The 27,971-nt window shown below is 40.8% G+C and overlaps 1 long non-coding RNA gene across 1 annotated transcript in view; it reads right to left on the bottom strand.

Moving 5' to 3' along the window:
- LOC138756274 (uncharacterized) overlaps positions 1-27,971 on the bottom strand; it is a 50,037-nt gene that overhangs the window by 8,427 nt on the left and 13,639 nt on the right. The window contains exon 2 of the long non-coding RNA XR_011352938.1: positions 23,898-24,039. This is a non-coding gene — a long non-coding RNA (uncharacterized lncRNA). The remainder of the gene's footprint in view (positions 1-23,897; positions 24,040-27,971) is intronic.

Below are 27,971 nucleotides of genomic sequence, written 5' to 3'. Positions count from 1 at the left end.
GCCTTCTTTCACTCCACAGCACCACCCAGTGGTGGTTTATCATCCAAGTCCAGAAATTTTTAAATCATTTTCTGCACATGCTCAGTCCGTCTCCCACTCTCTCAGCAGTCCACCTTCACCTTGGCTCTCTGAGGCAAACTGTCATTTTTTAACATAAAGTCACACAACACATAGGCCAATACACAACACAGAACTCTGTAACAACAGGGTAGATGCAGAGAGATATTTACCCTAAAACCAACAGAGGTGGGGGGAGGGGTGGGGAAGGGGGGGAAAGGGGTCTCAAGTAGAATTGAGATAAGAAGAATGTCTTTACCCAGGGTGCTGTGAATCGTTGGTGTTCTTGACCCAATGTATTGTGGAGACTGTTAGTCTTCAAGGCAGAGTTTGATTGAGCTTTGGGTGTTAAGGGAGTCAGTAGATAGAGTCATAGAATCAAACAGCATGCATGAAACAGGCCCTTCCATGCCAACCAAGTTGGCATTCTGGATTAGTCACTCATTTGCCTGTATCTGGCCATGTCCTTCTGAACCCTTTCCATTAGGGGTTATGCAGGAAAGAGGAATTGCCATGATCATGCTGAACAGCAGCCCACCCAGGAGCTTCCTGCAGCTTCCTTTTTTTTACTTCCACGTTCTGAATTATCATTGTTAATCTAGTCAAAGCAAGATTGACAATTCATAATCCTCCTTCGACACAAAGTCCGATGATCTTGAGCCCAGTCCAGAAGCGTGAACATAGTGATAGTGCAGGACTGAAAGAGTCAGAATTACACAGGAAACAGGCTCTTCAGCCCATTTTCTCCATTCTGGCCAAGCTGTTCATCTGAGTTACTCGCTTCGCCTAAATTTGGCCAATATCCCTCAATATACCCCCAAACCCTTCCTATCAATAAAGCTATCCAAATGTTTTTGAAACATTTAAGTTTTTTTTTTACAAAATACCAAGTACTGTGAGAAGGGTTCTTCAGCAAATAGACTAACAGGTTATCTCTAAAATTCATTTAGCCACGTAAAGAGGACAATTTACAAAGTGTAAGATTACAATGAAAAGGATGGTTAATTAGCACCAAGCATGAAAGCACTGTTGTTTGTTCATTCAGGAGCCAGATTGCTGTGGGGAAGAAACTGTCTTTAAGCCTGTTTGTGCCCGCTTTCACTCTTGAGCATTCTCCTTGAAGGCTTGAAGAGAGGATGGAGAAGCGGGTGTGTCTGGGGTGTGTTGGCTGCCTTTTCTAGGTGGCGGAGGATGTGGATGAAATCCATAGAGGGGAGGGAAGTTTGTGTGATGTTCTGACCTACATTCTCCATCTTCAGCAGCTTTTATTTTGATCTTGAGCAGAGAAGCTCCCATCCCACACTGACGCTTCCAGCAAGTCTGCTTTCAATAATGCAGTTGTTGAAGGGACATGAGGGACAAGCTGAACTTCCTGGTCTTCTGAAAAAATAGAGACATCAGTGTGTTTTCTTGACCATCGCACAGATTTTCTTGCCCCAGGTCAGGTCATTGGAGATACTTATCCCCAACAATCTGTATTTACCTACCTACTCTTTCGACTTCAGTGCCATTAATATGAACAAGGGTGTGAGCTCTGTCCCCACTCTTGAAGTTGCTCTTTCTTTTTATCAATCTCATTGATATTTAGTACCCAGACTGTGGTACTGTCTGTGGATTTGAAGAGTGTGTGTGCATGTGGGTCTGCTTGCGGGTGTGTGTGTGTGTGTGTGTGTGTGTGTGTGTGTGTGTGTGTGTGTGTGTGTGTGTGTGTGTGTGTGTGTGTGTGTGTGTGTGTGTGTGTGTGCACTGTATGCTGAACTGTAGAAGGTACTGCTTTTCACCAGTCTCTTTCTCCTAGTGAGTACTAAAGATCTGATATCATTCTCTCACACAATTACTGAATACTTGCCCTTCAACCAACATTTATAAAACTAATAATCCCACTATAATTTTTGCTATCTGTGATGACACTTCTCAGTTCTGAATGGCCCCGAAGCTCTTTCAAACATTCTGATGCCTCGTAATTCATAGATAAATATGTCTTGATTTGTTGTCAGATATAAAGTGAGTATTTTATTCAACAATAATTTGTGTGCCCCTCTAAATTTCCTACTTAGGACACTAATTGGCTCCTTGCAGCAGTAACTCCTGAAGACTGGTTTTAAAATCTTGGTCGGGGCCTCACCCATCTGTGGCGCAACTGAGAGCACTCAAGGCCAGAGAGAGTACAACATGCCTTTATTCAGTAAGAATAACAGACAATAGTGTTTGGACTGGATTGGGGTTTTGCCGGGGATCCAGCAATTATATTGGGATATGTGGGTGTGGACTTTGGGGAGGAGCCAGTCCTTAGGACATCACACCAGTAGTGATTCCCAGTTCACTATATTCACCCCTTCCTTTAGAATGAAGCCTGCAGATGAAACAGAGAACATAGTAAAGTCATAGAAAAAAATTTACAATATTTATAAATTCAACCTGTCAGGAGGTCTGGAGATGTGGGCTCTGGACTTCCTGATCTTCCTGTTGTTCCATGACCTTGGGGCAGAGGTGATCCGGCTCTGATTGAGGAGTGGCTGGAACCATTTCCTGAGTCACCTCATCTGAGCTCTTGGTGTTCCACATGGAACACTGGGTTGGTCCTGGCTCCCTTGAGGTGATGGACCCTCAGTTCCAGCGGAAGCCAGGTCCCTAATCGAGACAGTGTCCTCCCTGCCATCCTGGTTTGCCACATAGGCGTAAGTAGGGTTGGCATGGAGTAAGTGCACTCCCTCAACCAGGGGGTCAGTTTTGCTCCTCCTCACATGCTTTCGAAGCAGCACTGGTCTTTCTCTCAAAAGAAGACATCAGCTCATGAGGAGTCGCATTGGATGCAGTGTAGAGTAATGATATGATGGAGTGAAGCACTATGGGTAGGACATCCTGCCAGTGTGACTCTGGAAGTCCTTTGGCCCGGAGGGTCAATTTTATGGCCTTCGAAACTGTAGCATTCTCCTTTCAACCTGACTGTTCCCCCGGGGGTTGTAGCTGGTCGTTCAGCTGGATACATTGCCCCTTACCAGCAGAAACTGATGCAGATCCTCATTCATAAGTGATGAGCCACAGACATTATGGATATAGCCAGGATACCCAAACAGGGTGAAAATGGAGTCTAGAGTCCTAATGACCGACAGCTTGGACATGTCTGAACAGGGAATGATGAACAGGAAATGAGAGTACTCATCGATGACTGTGAAGAAGTGCACGTTCCTGTTTGTGGAGGGAAGGGGTCCCTTGAAATCAACACTGAGTCATTCGAAGGGCCAGGATGCCTTTATCAGGTGTGCTTTCCTGGGGTGGTAGAAGTGCGGCTTGCACTCAGAGCAGACCTGACAGGACCTGGTCATTTCCCTGACATCCTCAATTGAGTAGAGTAAATTGCGTACCTTGACAAAGTGAGCCATTGGCATGATGCCTGGGTGGCAGAGCTCATTGTATAGTGACTGCAACTGGCTGCTGTGTGCAGAGGCACAACTTCCTCTGGACAGGACATCTGGAGGCTCAATGAGGGACCCAGGTCAATAGATTATATCGTAATTGTAGGTGGAGAGTTTGATCCTCCACCAAATGATTTTATCATTTTTAATTTTTCCCCGTTTTGTATTATTGAACATGAATGCTACCAACTGCTGCTCTGTGAGGAGTGTGAATTTTCTGCCCACCAGGTAATGCCTCCAGTGCCTGGTGGCCTCCACAATGGCTTGAGCCTCTTTCTCCACTGATGGGTTACGAAACTCGAGACCTTGTAGAGTCCTGGAAAAAAATGTAACCGGCCTACCCACCTGATTAAGGGTTGCAGCCAGGGCTACATCTGAAGCATCACTTGCCACCTGGAAAGGTACATTCTCATCCACCATATACATGGTAGCCTTCACAATGTGGCTTCTGACATAGTTGAAAGCATTTTGAGCTTCAGTTGTCAGTTGGAAGAAGATGGTTTTTAAGATGGGATGAACCTTGTCTGCATATTGGGGCACCCACTGGGTGCAATAAGAGAAGAAGCCCAGGCATGTCCTTAGAGCTCTCATGTTCCTCAGGATTGGGAGTTCCAACAGGGGACACATCCTGTCGGGGTTGAGGCCAATGATGCCATTCTTCACCACATAGGCCAAGATGGCTAGGTGTTTAGCCCTGAATACGCACTTACTGGTGTTGTAAGTGAGATTCCAGGCCTCAGCTGCATGGAGAAAATTCTGGAGATTGGCGTCATGGTCCTCTACAGAGTGGCTACAAATGGCAACATTGTTGAGGTATGGGAAGGTGGCCTTCAACTTAAATTTGTCCACCATTTGATCTGGAAAATTGAGATCCCATTTGTGATATTAAATGGAATCCTCCGGAACTGATAAGATTCTCCCATTGGCCTCAAAAGCAGTGTAGGGACAGTCCTTGGAATGGATTGGCAACTGGTGGTAAGCAGTTTTAAGGTCGATGGTTGAATAAACTTTATACTGCGCAATTTCATTCACCATGTCCAAAATACGAGGGAGGGGGTATTTGTCCAGGAATGTAAAACAATTAATGGTTTGGCTATAGTCAATTACTAGCCTGGAACTTTCTTCCCCCTTAACCACAACCACCTGTGCTCTCCAAGGGCTGGTACTGTGCTCGCTAATGTTTTCATCGAGCAGTTTCTGTGTCTTAGGCTTGATGAATGCCCAGTCCTCTGTACCGCCTGCTTTTTACAGCAATTGGTCTGCAATCGGTACTCAGATCCGGGAACAGAGGAGGTGGATCTATATTCAGTGTGGAGAGACAACAAGTGGCATCAGAGTTTTGGGGCCTTCTGTTCTGAACTGTAGTGGGAGGACGAGGACCAGAATACTCCAGGGTCATGTTTTTAAAGTGACACAAGAAGTCAAGACCCAGCAAAACCAGAGCACATAAATTCTTAACTACATACATTCTGAACTTTCTGGATTCCCCCTCCTGCAAAGATAAATGAACCTTACAATGTTCTTGAATATTTACAAACTGCGTAAGGGACGCTAAAAAAAATACGATAATTAGAAGGACTGTCTCTGTGTCTATGAAGCTTTCAGTTGAGCCAGAGTCAATTAAACTTTTCAGTTTATCTCCGTTAATACCCACCTTGATCATGGAATTGTTCGGTTGGTGTGGCATCTCCTGGTCCAACACCATCACTGCCAGGTCTCCAGAGTTACAGCCATTCCCCTCACTGGCAGGCAAGATGGCAGGGGCCATGAAGTGCAGCAAGATGGCCACCCTCCTTCTTCTTCTATTGGCACCGATTTTGAAAACCAGCAAGATGGCTCACCTTAGTCAGCCCGGCGATGGTTACGCACACGTTGGACACCTCAGCACTCCCTCTCGCCCTGCAGACCTTCACCCAGTGTCCCTTCTTACCACAGCCAGAGCAGATAGAGTCTTTAGCAGGACATCAAGTTCTTGGGTGCTGCTGCCAACTGCAGAAGAAGCATCTCTTGGTGCCGAAAGCCGCTGCTGTCAGGGCCGAGGGTGCCTTCCAGGTTATCAGCTTCCAGCTGGGCCATCTCCAGCCACTTGGCCAGTCACATGTTGTTAGAGAGCACCACGGTGCCTTGCTCCAGCAACCATTGCCTGATGTACTTGGACCTCACACCACCAACAAGAGTGTTCCATATCTGCTCATCTTCCTGTTCTCGGGCCGTGCCGTCTTCATACCCATAGTTCCTCGTGAGTTTTCGTAGGATGAGGGCAAAATCTTCAATAGACTTACCAGGCCACTGCTTCCGTTGCAAGAGATGATGCCTCACTAGAACAACATTTTTGGGCCTCCTGTAGGGAGCCTTCAGCCTATTGACGGAAGACTCATAAGTAGGACAATCCCTGACGATCGGGAATCTTTAGGTCCGATGCGTGAGAGAAGCACCGATCTCTTGAGTTCATCCGTGGAGTAGACCATATGTGTGGCCAACAGGTATATTTGGAAGCACTCCAGCCAGTACGTGAATTCCTATAGGGCCTTTCGGGATAGAGGATAGATTAGGAGCATCACTGGGTTCAACAGAGCTTCCATCCTCTTCTTTACTGAATAAAATTGAAGCGCAATTGAGAGCACTCGAGACCAGAAAGAGTTGAATACGCTTTTATTCAGTAAGAGGACACAATAGTCCTTGGACTGAACTGGGGTTTCGGTGGGGATCCAAAGTTTATATCAGGATATGTGGGGGTGAAGTTGGGGGAGGAGCCAGTCCTTAGGACATCACATCAGTAGTGAATTTCCAGTTCATTACACCATCAGGACTGTAATTACATGCTCGGTCTGCACCACATCCTGCAATAGGTTTCTGCAGGGTCATAGGCGTATCTAGGGTGGGGCAGATGTAGCAGAAAACAAGGGCTCAATTTACCCCCTCAATATCTGAGTCCATTAATCTCCATCTCAGGGTTGCAGTGCTGTACTGCCAGGGCTCACTTGAGCACGCCAGAGCGCTGCTCCAGCCAGCATCTCATCAGGCCACTTTGGGGCTTTTTCAGCATGCGTGGCAGCTGGCAGTGGTTCAATGTGGGATCAATTGGAAAAAATGGCCATCTTCCCTACCCATAATCCCCCACGCAGCTTGAACTGCTCTGCCAGCCAGGGAAGACAGCCATTTTTCCTCTTGATCCTGCATTGAGCCACTGGCGCTGATGAGTGACTCCAAAGGCCGAAGCGGCTCGGAGGGGTGCCGGAGGCCAGGTGGCCGGCAGGGTAGGCTGTCAGCGGGCAGCCTGCCCCAGCTGCCCACTGACAGCCCCCCAATAGCCTGCCCCAGCTGCCCACTGACAGCCCCCCAATAGCCTGCCCCAGCCGCCCACAGAGATTTTCCAATTAATACCTCGCCAAATAAATAATCTATAAATGGAAGGGTGTTATTTGTTATTAATTTATTTAGACAATGCATCTCATAAAAATAAGAAAATACTCATTGATGTTTTATTTAATGGAACAACAAAATGAACAAAGTAGTTCAAAGTATAAAATAAGATCTTAACTAAATATGTTACTTCGTAGAGTTGCAACCTGTATCCACAACATGTGTGTGAGGTGGCCGTTTTGTGTTCAGTTTTCTTTAAATGGGGAGGGCACTGTTAGGTCTGCTTTGTTCATGAATGAGTGAGACAAACACCAGGCTGAGTCGAAATCAGGGTTCTTTGTTCTTTATTACCGGATTGTAACACTTGCGACTAACCATGTTAGTCGGAGAATGCATTCTGCCGTTATCAGCAAAATGGTGATTTTTTATACCCTTGGATATGTGCTTAGAACATCATCATATCATTACTTGTCCAATGACTAAAACTGTTGCTATCCTTTCCCTGCTAGCTTCCTGCCTCTCAATCCATCAATGTCTCTCTTATCTTGTAAGTACAAGGATGCATTCACATCTTGTTACAGCCCTGCACATTCCCATCTCATGATGTTTTACCTAACAGGAGTACAAGGACACCTCCCCTTCTTGTTACAGCCCTGTACAGGGTAACTCCTTACACATTCCCATCTCATGATGTTTTACCTTACAGCACCGATGTCTGTAGCAGCCCTAGGGCACCAATTAACCTAGATACAACACTGTGCTGGGTCACCTTATTGATAGTGTGGAGAATAGTCTGAGACTGCAGGGTAATATCCATATGCTATCTAATAGAGTCTGACCACTGTTTCTTTTTCCACACTTACTGCCTGAGTATTCCTTGAAGAAGGACCCAGGCCCAAAACGTCAGTAATATATCTTTACATCCAAAGGACTCTGCGAGACCAGTTGAGTTCCTCCAGCATTTCTGTGCATTTTTACTACAATCATAGTGTCTGCAGACTTTCGTGTTTCACTCTGATGAATATTTTCGCCATTTTCTGTACTACTCAGCATCTGAAGAATTTTTTTTTGATTTTATAAAGGATTAATTGCTTGGATGATTCTTTAAGTGACAGAAATAAAAACAAATAATGTAATTTCTTGTTCCTTTTTAAGATTTAATATATTAGTTAAAAGATATATGCAATAGAATAAGAGAACAAAACAATAGGAGCAGGAGTAGCTCATCTTTTTTTCATTCAGAGGGAATTTAAGATTAGGGGTAAACAGGTCCGATCCCCATAATCGGTTCAGTATTGGCCCGTCAAGCCTGCTCCATCAATCAATAAGGCCCTGACTGAACTGCCTGTGAGAATCAGATTCACTTATTCCCCTCTTTCCCCATAATCTTTAATTCCCCTCTGATTTAAAAATCTATCTATTTTAAATACATTTAATGAGGTGGTATCTACTTCTTCCATGATTGACTACTCTTTGGTTGATGTTCCTCCTCATTTTTGGCTTCAGTCCCTTCTTCATAAATAGGTTACCGCAATGCTATTACAATGCCAGCAATGCGGGTTCGAGCCCAGCACTGTCTGTGAGGAAATTGCATGTTCTTCCTGTGTCTGCATGGGTTTCCAACGATTGATTCGGTGTCTTCTCTATTTTCAGAATGTATGGAGGTTGTACTTTAATTGGGTTATTTGGACTTTACATAGGCCAGAAAGGCCTGCTATCTGAATTTAAATTCAAGTTGGAAGAATAAATTTTGATGGTATTTATATAAATCAATAGACAAAGAATACCACATTGGGCATGTGCCAAATGTCAAATTGTTTTAGATTTACAAACTGTGGTATTCACATTCCCAACATGTACAGGAAATGTAGCCAGTCATAATCTGCAAATATAATACAATTCAAACTTCTACACATGCCCAATACTTTGGAGTGTGGAGATGGGTTGTGAAAGGGCACAGGTTCTATTGATAAATTAATCAAAAGCAAGTTTCCTCATATTCAATTTCAAGACGATTATCCACATGGCAAAGAAAATATGTGACCATTGTTTGTGAACAATCCAGTTTGGTGACAATTCAATGCTGAAGGTTATTGAAAACCACAATAGTCACTGAAAACTAATGTCAATATGAATTTCACTGAAGAAATTCATCAAAAAACAATCTGGAATTTCTATTTGCACAGTTGGATAGAAATCAGACATAGTGAGTTGGAAAGATACAGCTGGCATATAAAAGATTACTTAAAATAACAGAGGTCATTTAACGATTCAAATTAAGAAAGCCTAAAATAGGAGATTTACTGAAACCTGTTTTAACTATTCCTCAAGATCAGTTCTGCTTTCAATACATCAAATCTATTATTGAGATTGGTGCTCCATAAAATATTGCAACTTGCATCTCATTTTTCCCTGACCAAGATATTCCATTTGCTGGAATTGTTGTCAATTATCGTTAACTGAACCTCGGTAACGATTTACGAGAGAGGAGTCAGCAGATGCTGGATTCTGGAACAAAACAAAAACTACTGAAGGAACTCGGTGGGAGAAAAATAGAGTTGTCAAAATTATGGGACACATGATAAAGAGTTCCAACACAAAACGTTGACAATTCCTATATCTCCCACTGAAGTTAGTTGACAAAAACTCTATGTGGATAAGAATGTAAGGAATTGGAGCATGAGTCGATATCTAATCATCACAGCTGCATCTGGTTTCTTTATTTCAGGAATTACACACTAATCCTGAGGTAGTGCAGTTTACATGCACAAGGTTGACTCTTAGGCTGAGTTGAATGTCCTCATAGCAGTCCCCAAGAAATCAAAGAAATGTTGAGACGCAGACTCCTTTGATGGAGAGTGCCCAGGGTTACCCACCATTCGCACTTGGCAGTACAGCATTGTTCCTTTTTTATCGCTGATCCACTTCCTGGAACTCCCTTCACAATAGCACTTCTACCAGAAGGACTGTGGCAGTTAAAGGAAGCATCTCATCACCACCTTCTCAATGGCCAGTAGAAATAGATAGTAAATGCTCTCTTTTCCAATACACCTTCTCAAAAAACTTAATAAAAATCTGGATACTGCCACAGAATAAGGAATCATGTTTTAGGACTGAGCTGGGATATTTTAAAAAAATAAATAAAAGTTTTAAATGTCCAAAATTCTCTATTCTAATGCCCAAGGATGGGAAATATTCAATGCTCAAAGTGAGACTGACCATTTTTTGATCAGTTACGGAGTTAACGAGAATGGGTAAAAGCACAGAAGCTGAGAAACCAGATCTACCACAATTGTACTGAGCGAGGGTTGTTTGACCAACTGTCATTCCCTTTTCTTCAGTTCTCCTGACACTAATAGTAATGCGATATCCCATTGTGGTTGTAATATAGATGCCCCGGGATGATATATAGGAGCATTGGAAGAACTTGGTATTATTCATTTACCGAGGAAGGAAGGATAATAGTTCGGTAAATTGATTTGTGCAATCTTGCAATTTATGCAGTGAATTAATTCAAGGTATAATGCCTAAGTGCACTAGTTATAAATCATGGATTAACTCACAATTAAACAGATGGCCAGAGTTACTTCAAAGCTTTTTGCAGAGGTCTCACCTCTCTTGGTAGATTATGCTGGATTTGTGCCAATATAAATCTTCTCCTCACAAGTAGAGTCATTCAGTTCTCAGCATGTGGTTATACTTATGCTTCCTCTATTGATTTGTGTTTTAATATGATTGATTTCAGTCCTCGTCACCTCTAGATAATTTTGTCTCCTTCTCTCTCCTCATTTGATCCAGAACTCTTCTGTGTCAGGAGTCTCACACATCAACACATACATCCTTGTCTGAAACAAGCTCCACTCCAAGGCTTCAGATGCAAGGAAAGATTATAGAATCTAGGGGTGCATTCCCTAAAATGTCTTCCAAATTCTGAAGATGTTAAGTGGAATTGATGGGAAGAAAGTATCTCCATTCCTTGGACATTGTTATCTCTCTTTTGAGGGTGGCAGAGATTTGTAACTCCCCAGTGCAAACATCAATTGATGTTGAACATAGAACATAGAAATTTACAGTACAGTACAGGCCCTTCAGCCCTCAATGTTTATCGACCTATGTAAAATTAATCACAAATATCTAATATTTCCCTGCCCTACACCCATAAAATATTTTTTAACATCCATGTGCCTATCCAAGAGTCTTTTGATGTGCTAGTTCCAGGAGATATGTAGACTCCCACAAACTGGAAGTTACTATCCCTCCTACCACCATCCCATCAGCGATGGCAGGATGTGGACACTCATCCTCCCTTTCCTATGCTCCACAATAAGCTTCTTGGTCTTGCTGACATTGAGAACAAGTTTGCCATTCTAGCACACCCAAACAGATTCTGCATCTCCATCCTATAATTTTGGCTCACCCTTTCCTGTTATTTAGAAGATTTCTTTGGAAGGTTGTGATGCAGAGATGAGTTCTAAATTGATGAAAGCCTTTTCTCTCTGCTGTTGGGAAGCATGGTAGCATTGCCCTCATGTATGTCAACACAGCAGACTATGTGATAATGTTTTAACTCAGAGACAGAAATATTTATCTTTACCTCACAGATCACAACTTAACAGCCAAATCAGCAAATCTTACTTCAGATTTTATCCGATATGACGAAGAACAAAATTTTTTGACAGATTTATATTCCTGTCAAAATATTTGCAACAGGATTGTCAACTCCCTGTTAGATTAGACCATAAGACATAGGAGCAGAAATATGCTATTCAGCCCATCAGATCTCCCTGCCATGTGATCATGAGCTGATCCATTTTTCCACTCAGCCCTACTGCCCGACCATAGTAAGAATCAAAAATAATGTCTCCTGCTCACTAACGATCAACACAGGTGCATCTCATGGGTACGTGTTTAGCCCACTGCTCTACTCACTACACACCCTTGGCTGTGTGGCCAAGCATAATTCAAATGCCATCTACAAATTTGTTGATGATACCACAGTCGTCAGCAGAATTGCAGAGAGCGATGAGAAAGCATACAGGAGGGAGATAGACCAGCTAGCTGAGTTGTGCCACAACAACAACCTCGTACCCAATGTTAGCAAAACCAAAGAGTTGATTGTGGACTTCAGGAAGGGGAAATCAGGAGAACACAAAGATGTCCACATTGAAGGATCAACAGTGGAAAGGGTAAAAACTTTAAGTTCCTTGGTGTCAACATGTCGGAGGAACTTTCCTGGGTCCTCCATGTTGATGCAATGACAAAGAAGGATTGATTACCAAGGGCTGTACTTCATGAGAAGTTTGATATTTCACCAAAGATTCTTGAAAATTTCTACAGGTATATCATAGAGAGTATTCTGACTGGTTGCCAGTTTAGGCATCACCAAGCCAATGCACAGGACAAGAGAAAACCACAGAGAGTTGGGAACTCGACCAGTGCCATCACAGGCATTACTCTTCACTCCATTGAGGACATCTATAAGAGGCAGAAGAAAGCACCCTCTATCCTCAAGGACCCTCACCACCCAGCAACCCTGCTACAATCAGGAAGGAGGTACAAGAGCCTCAAGATGAACACCCAGTGGCACAATGGCAGCTTCTTCCCCTCTGCCATCAGATTTCTGAATGGACAATGAATTACAGACACCACCGCATTTGTTCTTATTTTTGCAGCAATTTATTGATCTTGAAATATAATTTTATAGCAATATTTGCACTCTAATACTGTCACAGCACAATAAATTTTGTAACATGTTCATGACAATAAACTTTGATTCTAATTCTTCCCATAACCCAGCGGTTTTCAACCTTTTTCTTTTCACTCACGTATCACTTTAAGTATTCCCTATGCCATAGGTGCTCTGTGATTAATAAGGGATTGCTTAAGGTGGTATGTGGTTGGAAAGAAAAAGGTTGAAAACCTCTGTTTTAATCGTACCTAATTGACTCATCATGTGCACGGTTTCATAACTCCAAAAGAAATGGGCCAATGACAACTTTTATCAAGCAAAATATTTCAGTAACAATTGGGTCCAGAGGAGTGATTCTCAACCTTCCCTTTCCACCCACATACCACCTTAAGCAATCCCTTACTAATCACAGAGACCTGATGGCACAGGGATTACTTAAAGTGGTATGTGAGTGGAGAAACAAAAGGTTGAGAACCATTGGGTTAGGTAGAGTCTCTGACATAATATTTTGGAGACCTAGCAGCCAACCTACACTAGACAAGCTCCAATAACTGGTACAGTAAAACCCCTGGTATCCAACACCAATGAGGGTAGGTAAAGGCCAGGTAAGTGAATTTTCTGGTTGATTGAGATTGTGGTTTGCATGATTGTCAAATTTACTGCTCGGGATGGGTCACCAATTTTAAACTTGCATATTTTTTATCTATTTATTTTCCATTATTTTTATTGCTGATAGCTTAAGGTTGACAGTTGCTTGAGTTCTGGATAATGGGAATTTTACTATTCTAGGAAAATGGCTCCAAGACAATCTGCTTTTATTGAGCAGCTTTGGGACAAGTATTGTCCTGGGCACTGGGTGAATCTCTCCAACCTTTCTTACATCAATGATCTTCTCAAAGAGAAGTCTCAGTTTGCCTCCATTTCCATTTGCTACCTTTATGCACAATTATTTGTGACCTCTGTAATCCAGTGCCTCAAACTAAAACAATCAGCAGTATGCCATTCGTTCAAAGATAAACCACTTTTGCCTGTCATCCTTTTGTGTGAGTGATTTGCCTTTGCAGCAACTTTACATTGACCTTTTCCTGACCTTTAGTCTCTGTTGATAAATAATAAGTTGTATTTCAAAGTGAAAAGTATGTCAGGCAGATGAGGACAGTCGGTACCTATTAGCTGGAGAGCAGGTTTTGCAGTGGTTGCTTTCCACATAAGTCATATCGTTCTCTCCATCTTTTTTCATATGTCTGCAGTGATGATTCATGGACCGCACTCTCATCACTGATATTTATGTGTTCCAGTAGTTTAGCAGCTTCCAGTACTAGAGCTTGGTGATGCCTGAACTGGTAACAACAATCCTGATCAGAAGTTAAATTTCCAGCACAGAAACAGACCAGATTCAACTCCCACTCTAGTCATGAGAGCACTAAAGGCCAAGCAGATACTGCACTGCCACACTGGAGGACCGCATGACAAAGGATGCCTTCTTTCAGCTGAGATGTTAAAATAAGCTTGTCTTTGCTCTGTGGATGTGAAAAGCCCTGTGAAGCTGCTTTGACCAAGAGCACTGGGAATTCCATCCAGACTCCCGGCCTCTCTCATCATCAAAAGCAGAATTTATTTTCATGAACATGTCACAGAATTTGCTGTTTTTCAGAGGTTTTGCAGGGCAAATATTGCTATAAATTACATTTCAAAATAAAAAAATATTGCAAGAAAATAAGAGAAGTGAGGTAGTGTCTGTGGTTTATTGTCCATTCAGAAATCTAATGGCAGAGGGCTGCTGGGTGGTCATCTTCAAGCTCCTGTACTGATGGTAGAAGAGTGAAGAGGGTATGGCCTAGGTGGTGGGTGTCCTTGAGGATAGAGGCTGCTTTTTTCAGACACCACCTCTTGTAGATGTCCCTGATGGAGTGAAAACTCCTCAATGGTGTCCTTGATGTTGTTGGCTCAGTCAGCAACACTCTGGAGTCTTTTCCTATCTTGTGCATTGGCACCTCCAAACCAGACAGTAATGCAACCAGACAGAATGCTCTCCATGGTACACCTGTAGAAATTTTTGAGAGTCTTTGGTAACATACCGAATCTCCTCAAACTTATCATCATCACACAGTTCCCTTGTAGGAATTTGAGGTGCATTGTATGAGCACTGTGTTTCTTACATTTCTGACATGGCTAAAGGTCAGAACCACATCATTGAGTGAAAAAGAGGCCTCACAAGAGACTGCAGATGCTGGAATCTGGAGCAAAAAACAATCTGCAGGAGTAGCTCAGCAGATCAAACAGAATCTATAGTGGAACATTTCAACCCGGAATACTTCATCAAGACTACAATCCATATTGCATGTACTGTTGCTCCCATTTCCTTCTTACAGTGAAAACATCTACCTGATACTGTTGGGTCCCATTTATTTAACTTTTGGGGCCTGTGTAACCAATTATATTGTATCATGCGTAACCTCATGTTTATTGTATTTCTCATAGTTCCGGAGCATAGCTTTTCCCATTTTTCATTTTTTATCTTTATGTTTAGATCTTGTTCCCACTTTTGTTTGGGTTTGCAGCTTATTTCATCGTTCTCTTTCTCTTGCAGCTTGATGTACATGTTTTTTTATAAATCTTTTAATTATCATTGTGTCTGTAATCATGTATTCAAAGTTGCTTCCTTCTGGTAATCTCAGTCTACTTCCCAATTTGTCCTTCAAGTAGGTTTTCAATTGATGATATGCAAACATTGTCCTGTGAGTTATACCATATTTGTACTTCATTTGTTCAAAAGATAATAAATTATTTCCCAAAAAACAATTTTCTATTCTTTTGATCCCTTTTCTCTCCCATTCTCTAAAGGAAAGTTTATCTATTGTGAAAGGGATTAGTTGATTTTGCGTCAATAATAATTTTGGTAGTTGGTCATTTGTTTTTTCCTTTCTTCGAGAATCTTCTTCCAAATGTTGAGCAGATGGTGCAGTACTGGTGAACTTCTATCTTGCACCAGTTTTTCATCCCACTTATAAAGTATATGTTCTGGTACCTTCTCCCCTATTTTATCTAGCTCTAACCTGGTCCAATCTGGTTTTTCCCTTGTTTGATAAAAATCTGATAGATATCTTAATTGTGCTGCTCTATAATAATTCTTAAAGTTTGGTAGCTGTAAGCCCCCTTGTTTGTACTATTCTGTTAATTTATCTCGCGCTATCCTCAGTTTCCCCACTTTCCATAAGAATTTCCTTATTATTCTCTTTAGCTCATTGAAGAATTTCTCTGTTAAGAGAATTGGTAACAATTGAAATAGGTATTGTATCCTTGGGAAGATATTCATTTTAATGCAATTTACCCTTCCTATCAGTGTTAATTGTAAATCTTTCCAATGTTCTAATTCATCTTGTAATTTCTTCATTAATGGCTGATAATTTAATTTGTATAGATGGCCTAAGTTATTTTCTAGTCTAATACCTAGGTATTGGATTGCTTGTGTTTGCCATTTAAATGGTGATTCTTTCTTAAACTTTGTGAAATCCACATTATTCATTGGCATCGCTTCACTTTTATTTGCGTTGATTTTGTACCCCGATACTTCTCCATATTCCTTCAATTTCTTATGTAATTCTTTTATTGATAATTCTAGTTCTGTTAAGTATACTATGACATCATCTGCAAATAGATTGATTTTATATTCCTTCTCTTTTTGGGCATGTGAGAAAGTGGAAAAGTTTTGGGAAGATCTAAATCAGGTTTTAAATAAAATCACAAAAAGCAACATTCCAAAAAATCCAGAGATCTTTCTTCCAAGTAATATAAGTAGTAAAGAATTAGGCCTCAAACTAGATGAAGCGCAAAAAAGATTTATTATGATAGCCTTAGCTGTAGCTAAAAAATGTATAATGTCAACCTGGAAATCAGAAGAGAGCCTGAGAGTACAGCAATGGTACATAGAAATGAATAAATGTATTCCATTGGAAAAAATGACATATAATTTAAAAAATAACATCACAGTATTCAAACAAATTTGGGAATCGTACATGGAACACAATAGAGAGGGCCTACTGTGGACCTCCACCCCCTAAAATGATAGAATGAGAAGACAAAATGAACTGACCCAGTGTGTAAAAATAGATGACACAATTTTCTTGTTTATTTTCATTGTGTGATGACATTGTTTAATAGGTTTATTGTATTGTATATGTTGAATATTTAGTGGGTAGGGAGGGGGTGGGAAGGAGGGAGGGAAGGGAGGGGGGGAAAAAGGGAAGAAAATGACACTGTGTATATTCAAGAGGGAAATATTTGTGTGTATTTTGGTAAATATGGTTCATAGTGTGAAAGATTTTTAAAAAATTTTAAGAAAGACTACAATCCATGAACTTGTTCAAATGTCTTTTAAAAGATGCAATTGTCTCCATCTCAACCACCTCCTCAAGCAGTAGGGGATTGGTGAACCAAGGAGGGGTGAAGGATGATGAACAGATGGGTATTAACGGTATCAATGTCCTTAGCTGAGGAACAGCCAGAATGTTAGATAACAAAAAGCCAGATGGAAGTCCAGATAACCCTCTCTATGGACCTGCATAGATCTTCAATGGGCATTGAGAAAATAACCTGCAGATAATCTCAGTTAAGAGATTTACAGCCTGCAGCAATGACTGAAGAAGGAGAAAACCAAATAATTGAGGAGACCATTGAAGGCATTTTGACACCACTGAGAGCAGGAGCAAGAGTGATCTTCTGGGCACCACATCATCAGTTATCAGGATGCAGATGAAGCACTGCGTAAGACAGACAAGTTTATCATATTACCATTTCCTTCACTGCGGGAAAAACAAACAAATTGGCTTTTTTCTAGACTGATGAGCAATTAGAAAAGTTAATAGCAAGATTTAAAAAATAATTGCAAGTTAATCTCAGTTTAATCATGTTGTTAAGCAATAATGGAATACTAATTATTGAGTTTTTTTGAGTAATTAAGTTTTGTTAATTTTTGTGGATTATTTTCTAATTTTAATGAATTTGATTCTTTAATAGTTCTATTAAATTGTAATCTTTGAAGGTTTCTGGGTTGGATTACTTGTGATAGTCTAGATATAATGTAGTTGGTACATACATTAATTGGGGAGATTACCCACACCTGTTGCACATTTCTGGCAAGGCCTGTCTGTTCACCCTCTCTCAGACCTGAACCCCCTCCTCCTCCAGGCAGTAATTCAAATTCACATTCAAGTTTAAGTTTATTGCCATCCGATTGTACATTAACAACTCAATGAAACAGCGTAACTCTGGACCACAATCCACACACACACAGATACACACTATACCCTACACACAAATGACATGTATACATAGCAATCCTAAATAAATAAATAGATAGATAGATAATTTACAGGTTTCTCGGATTGTTCAACAGCCCCACTGCCTACCAGAAGAAGCTATTTCCCAGCCTGGCAGTCCTAGCTTTTATGCTCCTGTAACTCTTCCTTGAAGGTCGTGTCTCAAAGACACTGCGGGATGGATGGTAAGGGCCCTCAGTAATTCTCTGAGCCCTCTTTAAGCACCACTCTCAGTAGTTATCATTGATAGAGGGAAGGGATGCCCCAGTGATCTTCTCAGCAGTTTTCATTTCCCTCCGTACTAATCTCCAATCAGATGCTTTGCAGCTAGCATACCGCAGTATGATGCAGCCAGCCAGGACACTCTCTATTGTGCTCCTTTAGAACATTGTTAAGATGGTGGCGAGTAGACTTGCCCTCCTCAACCTCCTAAGGAATTGTAGACACTGCTGCCCATTCCTGACTAATGAAGAGGAGCTGTGGGTCCTTTAAATGAAAGCTAAGGAACTTTGTACTCCCTATTCTCTCTTTGGCTGATCCATTGATATGAAATGGGGAGTGGTCCTTCATCCTCCTGAAGACAACAATCAACTCCTTTGTCTTGCCCATGACTGACAGTCCCTGCAGCATCCATGGAGAGAAATGAGCAGTCAGTGTTTCAAGTAAGAACCCTTGAGTCCCTCTATCTTCTCATTGCTTGCAAATGTGCAGATTTTTTTGGTCTCAAGATCTTGGTGCTATCTTCCATACATTGTCCCTGCTGAACTTGGAAAACAGTTCAGGGTCAAATGCATCAGTGGATATGGAGTCACATCAAAGCCAGACAGTAGGTTTCCTCCTTGGAAGTGCATTCTGATAATTGCCACAATCCAACGTTCTCCGATTACCACGACAGGGATTGTTTTTTTTATTCCACCACCAACGAAAGGTGACTTCTACATCCATCACCCCTGACAATGTGTCTTCAAACATTGTGAGCAATTGCTTCACATGGAGTTGCTCACGAGTTGCTAGGATAGTGTCATTTTCATGAATCAATCCAAATATGTAGTTAATGAGCTGCATTTTATCATTAACAATTTAGAACATACTATGCTCTTTTTAAGGGGAAAAAAGATTGCAAAGATCCTTGATTCATTTTGTGTTGCAAGGTGCAATATTTTGTTTGCATAGATGATGTATATTGTTATTGCATAATTCTTGAAAGAATCACTTTAAAGTTTGCAAAACATTTTGCGGTGTTTGTGAAAACAGCACCCCTTTAAATCACATGAATATTATGGTTTCAGTCACATATTTCATAAAACTGGAAATGTAATTTGAATGTGGCATATAATGGCTATCATAAATCCTAGCAAAGATGAATTTTAAAACATTCTGATTATGGTAAATCCTCATAATGATGGATTATAACATATGATAACTCTCGTAAATCCTGGCAATCAACATAGATTAGAAATTGTTAACACCCTTTTGTCAATGCAACAAGCATTAAGATCCTATTGTGTAAAGTGCCATGCATCAAAAGCATAATGTGGTCTGTCATCCAATAGCAGAAGGAACATTGCTTCAAGTCAAATGAAATGCTCACAAATAAATAAAGTACTGTGGTGTTAACACCTGCATTGCCAGCCATTGTAGAGAGCAGAAATGTAGCTTTGATCCAATCATTACTGTTCAACTTGAATTGTGGGATGTAGGTGTCAACAACAAGGCAATGAACATCCAACCCCATTACTCCAGATCCAAGACATTAAATTGTGTGGTTGCAGACCAAACACTTTGGCATGGGGCAGGAAGGACATACAGTCAAGAGCTGGTACAGACTGTAAAATTCCTTGCATAGGGGGAGTGTGTTAACTCAGTGGGAAGAATGTGATTGTGCTGGAGAGGATGCAGAGGAAATCTGTCTGGAGGTTCACTCAACAGGTTGAGCAGCATCAATGGGTTCCAATCCTCATTGATGACCACTCTTTATCCCCCATTGATGCTGTTTGATCCAGTGAGTTCCTCCAGCAGATTTCTTTTCACCCTGAGGTTCCCTGCTTTGGAAGACTGCTTTTATGGAAGAGATTGAAAAGGTTGGAGCAGAGAAAGATAATAACTAACCTGCTAGAAGTATAGAAGATTATGAAAGTCATAGATAGGTGTGGTGGTACACCACTGGCCTACTGCAGGGGGCAACCTCTGTACCTGCAGGAGTGTAAGGGGACAGGACAACACCTGGCCAGCTGTCAATCAGTTGGCCTGAATGGATCAAGCCCACCAAGTCGGGTGTCAATCACTCTCTGGGATATTAACCTGCGCCGGCCTCCCGAGGCCTCACTCAGAGTTGCTGCAGCCAAAGCCAGCCTGGCTCTGTGGAAGTCTTTGTGGATTAAAGTCTGTTGTACAGTCTTTATCTTTGTGTGTGTCTGATTCTGGCTAACAGTGAACCACAATAGGTGAGATAGTCATAATCATTTTCCCATGGAAAGTATATTATAAAAAATAGCAAAGGGGCATAGATTTAAGATGAGAGAATGGAGTTTTAAAGGGGATGTGAGGGGTAGGTTTTTTACACATAGAATAGTTAATATTGAGAACTCCCTGCAAGAGGAAGTGGTGGAATCAGATACAATCGCTACCTTTAAAATACATTTAGGTAGGCACAAATAGGAAATGCTTACTATCTTAATGTGGCCAAATAGAATGAACGTAGATGGACAAAAATGTTGGGATGGACATGCTGGGCCATGTTGTACCTCTCCGTGATTCTCTGATTACCTGAGATGGGATTTGAAAACTGCTAATAGGCAAGGTCATAATTTGGGATACAATTGAATACAGTTTGTCACATGAACCAAGATATTAAGCGAAAAGCTGTGTTTTGTGCAAGGTCCCCTCGCAGAAATTAACCTGGGATTACAGTCTGGGCAAACTGAGATTACGAGACTTCAAGAAATATTATTGGGCAGCTCAGTCAAGGTATATCGCTTCACTCTTTGAGGGAGGAGGTACACCATTCTGGGTTCAAATTGGCTTGCACACGATAGGTGAGAAGATAGCAGGAGTCTTTATTTATAAATGGGGCTTTGAATTGTTATCCAGTGACAAAGACACCCCCTTATTCAGACATACACTATATATGTGGAATAAAATTAATCAATGTATTGGACTTAAAGTGGGGTTGTCTCCAAAAACTCCCAAGTTTAGAATGGTTTATTACCATTGACAATAGATAACAAGATCCTGACACTTGGTGCCAGAAAGGGATCAGGTGTATTGAGGACTGTTATGAGCAGGGAAAGCTCAAGTCATTTGAACAGCTAAAAAATAAATATGATTTGTTAAACAGGACATTCTTTTGCTATCTTTAGTTAAGGTCTTCCTTTAGGGACAAATTATGTCCAACCATGGTCCATGGCTCTGATTTGAAAGGGGAAAGGGAACACACGTGTTTATTTCGGCAATGTATTTCTTACTCCAAGTGGAAAGCCTGAAGCCATGTTTTCATAAATCAAGGCAAAGGTGGGTGTCAGAATTGGGTGACGAAAGGTGCTGGTCAGACCTGTATCATGACAGGATGACCTCAATTATTAATACTTGATATAGGTTGTAGAATAATTTTCTACCCCAATTATATTATATGCTGCAAATAATTGAACAAGACCAAGCCAGAAGGTAAGCATTGTCAGCTGTGACAAAAGCTGCTGAAGTTGTGCCTCAAATGGAAATTTCAAAACAGAGACTGAATTATATCAAGGTCCTTAAGTTTTGAAGGAACAAGGCAGGTAAATGAAAGAGTTGCAGATCAGTCATTATGCCCATGAAACCATGCACCCAGGCACTCTGTATGATCCCTTTCTTTCAGAGAAGGAAGATGATGGCTTCTGAGGCACAAATGAAATGGAAATCTTCATGGTTTAGTGTATCCCCTGAACCAAGCTGATACAGGCACAATCTAGCTTAGGCCACAAGTAGTTATTTGTATTGTTGTTCACTTCAGATGAATCACCTTCCAATTTCCAACAGATAATGATACAGCTCTATAAAACTCTGGTTAGACCATAATTGGAATATTGCGTTCATTTCTGATCATTTCATTGCAGGAAGGATGTAAATGTTTGGAGAGGGAGCAGAAAAGATTTACCAAAATGTTATTTGGATTGGAGAACATGCCATGAAGCATGGTGGACAGATCTGGAGCTTTTCTCTTTGGAGTGGCGAAGCATGAGAGGTGACTTAATAGAGGTATATAAAATTATGAGAGGCATGGATAAGGTGGACAGTCAGCATCTTCTTCCTGGGGTGATTATAGCAAGTACTAGAGGACATCTGCTTAAGGTTAGTGGAGGAAAGTTCAGGGGAGGTGTCAGAAGTAAATCTTTTACTCAGAGAGTATTGAAGGCATTGCTACGGATGGTCATGGATGCTGTTACAATAGGAACATTCAAAAGACTCTTAAAAAGGCACATGGATGCAAGAAAAATAGACGGTTATGGGTGCAATGTACGGAAGGTTTCGATTGTTGTGAAGTAAGTTTACATAGGCTAGCACAACAATGTGGACTGAAGGATCTGTAATGTGCTGTAATATTCTATTTTATAACTTACAAAGGCAATCCTAAGTGTAGAAATTCTGTTCCATTGCCTTCTCAGAGCCACCAGTGCTGATTCCATCAATTCAAATTAATTTGGAGAAAATGCCTGACATACCAATTTGATGTCAACTGAGATGGGAAACATAAAATGAGTTTCAAATTCTTCAAACAAAAGAAATCTGAATGGAGCTGCGTTTAAAAATTATTTCTGTCTCCTTCAAGGGCAATGAAGATGAAAAATGAGGATCACAAATTGATGTGCACATAAATATTACATACCAACATTTATCACTGTACTAAAGCAGTAGGAATTGGGAAGATGCAGATCTGTGATGTAGATCTTCATGCTTGGAAGAGTGATCTGTGTTCCACCTATGCCATTGCTTATGGGATAAATAAGGAAGTTTGATCAGTGGAGAGAAGGGTGCTTGGCTTCTTCAAACCTCTTTCTTCATAGTTTGTCAAAAATTAATCGAACAACGGTTTATGTCGGCTATTCCAGTGCTGAGAGCCAGATACATACAATCCCAACAACACTCAGCTATTCCTAACTGAATACGAGACATCCATGTTTTTTCTTGACTGTGACATCAATGTGGTGGCTCCAAATCAACTCCCCGGAAATGTTTACTTGGAAGAAGCTATCTACTGTCTCGACTGCAGCACCATTGATGTGGGTATTGGCCCTGCACAAGCCTCCTGCTGAAGTCTATCCTTTGTCTTACTCGATGCTGAGTGTCAGTAATGGGCTTTATTGTCATATTCACAAGTACAAGGCACAGACGCATGGAAACTCCTACTGACTGCAGCCTCACGGGAGAGAAAGAGGTTGTTAGCTCGGCACCATACCCATAGACTCTCATCTCCTTCCTTTATTTCCATTCACCATTGTGTTATCAACGCCAAATTTAAAGATGTAGTTGAATCTGGCACATCAAAAACAAACAAAAATAACCTGTAAAAATTGAAAAATAAATAAAAAGTAATTTTGGTTGGACAGGCAATAATGGAAAAAGAAAAGAAAGATTTGAATATATTCATCAGGTCAGACAGCATCCGTGCACAAAGAAACTAAGTTGCCACCTAGCGCTGAAAGAAGTTAGTGTTACAATAGATTTTTTTTTAAGTAAGGTATGGGTGAAATGTTGTTGACACCTACATCCCACAATTCAAGTTCATGGAGATCAGAACATTTCAATTTCCCTACAGACAGAAACGTTCCACTGACGATGTTATAGCCTTGTCTATCCACTTTGTCCTGCCCCACCTGGAGGATGACATCTCATGTGCCAGGCTGCTGTTCATTGACTTTGGCTCAGCACTTAAATTGATCATAACCCAGTGGCTGATAGAGAATGTGTCCTCTCTGGGACTCAACACTTTTCTTTCTAATTGGATTCTGAACTTCCTAATGGAAAGTCTGCAGTTTGTCAGCAGAATGTCAAACACCATCGCACTAATCACTGGCGTACCTCAGGGTTGTGTGCTCAGTCTGCTCCTGTTCACGCTACTGACACATGACTGCAACATCAAATCGAGCTCCAATAGAGACGTCAAGTTTGCAGATGACACGACGACAGCAGTTGGTCTCATCGGCAACAAGGAGGAATCACACTACAGAGAAGAGATGAAAAATCTTGTGAAACAGTGTGAGAATCTCAACATAGATAAGTCAAATTGTGGACTTCAAGAGAACCAAACCAGTCATAACTCAGTACTAGAGAAAGTGGAGCACTAAGTTCCTCAGAGTCCACTTAGGAAGTGACCTGTCCAAGACACACAACATCTCTTCACCGGATAGAAAGGTGCAACAGTGACTGCCCCTCTTTAGAAGGTTGAGGTGGGCAAGTCCACCAGCCACCGTTCTGTCAACTTTCTACAGAAACTCTATCGAGAGTACTCTGGCTGGCTGCATCACCGTGTCATAAAATTGCTGTCGAGCATCGAATCAGAGGTTGATCTACAGGACCATAAAAGTGGCAGAGAGGATCACTGTGGTCTGCCTCCACCCACCTCTCCCCAATATACTGTATGTGATTTATTGGGATTGTTGTTTAAAGAGGGCTGACAAAATCATGGAGGACCCTACCACCCCGCACTCAGCACTTTCCAGCTATTCCCGTCGGGAAAAGATACAGTAGTATTAGAGCTAGAACCACCAGGCTGAGGAACAACTTCTTCCCACAGGCAGTGATATGGTTGAATGACTGCTAAAACAACTCTGCATTATCTATGTAGTGTTTGTCTGTTTGAGTGTTATATATGTGTGTGAGAGAGATCTAGGGAACGCTGGTTTATTGGGTTGTACAATCGGATGAAAAATAAAATTGAACTTGAAATTAAAGGAAGTGGAGAGTGAAGGGAAGACGTGAGAATGGAAGGGATGAAGGACGATTAAATTAGAAAATGAATAATGCCTGAAAGGATCTCTCTATACCAGTAGTTCTCAACCTTTTTCTTTCCACTCACATACCACTTTAAGTAATCCCTATGCCATAAGTGCTTGTAATTAATAAGGGATTGCTTAAGGTGGTATGTGAGTGGGAAAAGAAGGATGAGAATGCTTGAGAAAAGTTGTCAATGGTCTATTTCCTTTGGAGTTATGAAATGGAGCACATTACGAGTCAATTAGGTATGATTAAAACAGTGGTTTTCAAACTTTTTCTTTCCATCACATACCACCTTAAGCAATAAGCAATCCCTTACTAATCACAGAGCACCGATGGCATAGGGAATACTTAAAGTGGTATGTGAGTGGAAAGAAGGTGGTTGGGAACCATTGCTCTACACAGATGCTGCCTGACCAGCTGTGCATTGGAAGCGCTTTTGTTGTTTTCATTTCAGACTTCACACATCTGCAGCTTTTTTATTTTGTATCAGTAATAATCCAGTCATCTTCGAACATTCTACACTTCACAAATGCTCTGAGCTGCACTAACTTGACTGACTGTGAGTTTATTGGAAGAATAGCATTGGGAATAGCAAATATATTTCCAATTCAATAGGCACTAATCCTCCAAACTACAAGGAGAAATCATTTAAGGGATTCCCTAAGCAATGGGGGCAGTGGAAAATGTTGGGTGGGGAGGTGGCAAATCAGTGAAAGTGTTGGGGCTGACAATCTTATTTCATTGAACTCACAAGGACACCAAGCGATGTACACTGACCACCGCAAGGAATACAGTTTGAAGTTCCAAATTCATCATACCTTCCAGTTCCTTTTTGTGTTATCCCTCTGTGATTTGGTTGTCAGATGTGAGCAATTCGTAAGCTTTAAACTGTGCAGATATGAATGACTGAGTGGTGATTCTTTATCAGCATCACATTCCATATAGAAATACATTTTTATCCTGACAATAATGATAATAGAGTTAACTCTTAAACCTTTATGTGATTGACAGTCTCCATCTGTGTGATGTGAAATCAAGCAACATGAATTTCATGTATATACATTGTGCTTTGCGCATCTCCTTCCCCCTCACCTTCAAGCCATATGCATGAACCGTTGACTGGGGGGAAAGATTCTGACTGTCTATCTTATCTATGCCTCCCAGGTTTCCCTCAGAGAAAACCCATGTTTGTTCAGCTTCTTATAGTTAACACTCTCCAATCCAGGCAACCTCTTAATGACTTCCACCATGCTGCACCCAATTCTGTGACTTGTGAAAGATAAAAATGCTTTCCTTCTCTAAACACTTGCTTTGACATTTGCAGGAAACTATGGACTTGCATCCCATGACCCCTCTGCAGACCAGTACTCTTATGTGTCCAGCCCAAAATGCAACAGCTCACATTTGTCCAGATGAAACCTTCTGCTTTTATTTCAGATCTTCTTTCCAGGTCCACCTCCACATTTTTCTTTATCCAATTCCCTTTAGAAAGTTACTTTTGAACCTGCCGTCTCTGGCCTTTCAGGTCACATGATCCAGGGATTATAGGACTAGTTTCACCCATTTCCTACCTAGAACAAGCCTTCAGTTGTGAATTTAAGATTAATAAATAGCAAAAGATTGTGTTCCTTACTCTGTTTACTTGAGGCTAAGATTAATAACAACCTTAATGTAACTACAATATTTCTCCCTTTCTGTCTAACCCTCTCTGCTATACAAGACTGTCTCAGGAGTCATTCCACTGATAATCAAATAAATCCTTCTTACCTGACCAGATAACAGTGTCCTTGTTGCTAAGGCATCATATTTTTAAAGGAAAACACCATTATCTGTTAATTGAAGTTTTCCCTTTGCCCACTCTCCAAACAGGACTTGCTCATATTATTGCCAACCATCCCTCCACCCACCCTATTGTCTGTGACAACTTCAGTACTTTTTAACTTTGTTACAAACCACAGTTTCACATTCCAGGTGGTAAAGTACAAGTTAAAATAATGAGGTTACACTCTTAGTTTTGTTTCATTTCAAATAGGAAGAGAGTTTCAAAAAAACTTCAGACTTACAAATTGGGTACAAATCTTAGGTGAGAGAATACAAATTCTACGAAGCCTTAGCACCAGTGTTCCCTTGTTGAAACAAGCCGACCGCTGATTGCCAGACATATATAGGTGTTTGATGAAGGTAGTTTTTATTTGGGAGAGGATTTTTTTAATTTCCCAATGATTTTTACCTCAACAGTCTCTATTGTTAGAATTTTGGGTACATAATCCAGATTTGCCCATGTGATTCACTTTTCCTGGAGGTATGAATCATAACTAACTGTGGTTAAAAATAGACCTTTGCATCTTCTGTTACATAATTTAATTCTGGAGAAGTTTTTTACAGGAATATGTCATCATGTCTATGAAAGCAATTTCTCCCCATTTACTTTATCAAAACTTTTTAAAGTTGGAAAGAAGCTCATTAAATCTCACTTTCTTTGTTTCACATCAAACAATGGAACAAGCGCTGGCATATTACCAACTGAGATCCTACTTGAAAGATAAATTAGGAAGCAATTTGAGTTTACCAGAGGGAAGTAACCTTGAATATGTGATTACAGATACAATGTTAATCAAAAGATTTATAACAAATATGTATATTAAACTGCAAGAAAAGGAGAATGAGGAAACAAATGGTAAAACTAAACAAAAATGGGAACAAGATTTAAATATAAAGATAAAAAAGGAAACATGGGAGAAATTATGTTCTGGAACGATGAGAAATACAATAAATACGAGGCTGCGTATGATACAATATAATTGGTTACACAGACTATACATTACACCGCAAAAGTTAAATAAATGGGACCCAACAGTATCTGATAGATGTTTTCGATGTAAAAAAGAAAGGGGAACAACAATTCATACAATCTGGACATGTGAGAGAGTAGAAAAATTTTGGGATGATCTCAATCAGATATTAAATAAAATAACAGAAAACAATATACCAAAGAATCCAGAGATCTTTCTCCTAAGTAACATAAAAAATAAAGAATTTGGAATTGACTTGGAAGATGCACAAAAAAGATTTGTTAAGATAGCCCTAGCCGTAGCAAAAAAATGTATTATGTCAACCTGGAAATTGGAAGATAATCTGAAAATACAACAATGGTAT

Source organism: Narcine bancroftii, chromosome 3, assembly GCF_036971445.1.
Source record: "Narcine bancroftii isolate sNarBan1 chromosome 3, sNarBan1.hap1, whole genome shotgun sequence".
Classification (NCBI taxonomy): Eukaryota; Metazoa; Chordata; class Chondrichthyes; order Torpediniformes; family Narcinidae; genus Narcine; species Narcine bancroftii.
The sequence above is the reverse complement of the archived record's forward strand: the minus strand, read 5'-3'. Positions and strand labels throughout refer to the sequence as shown.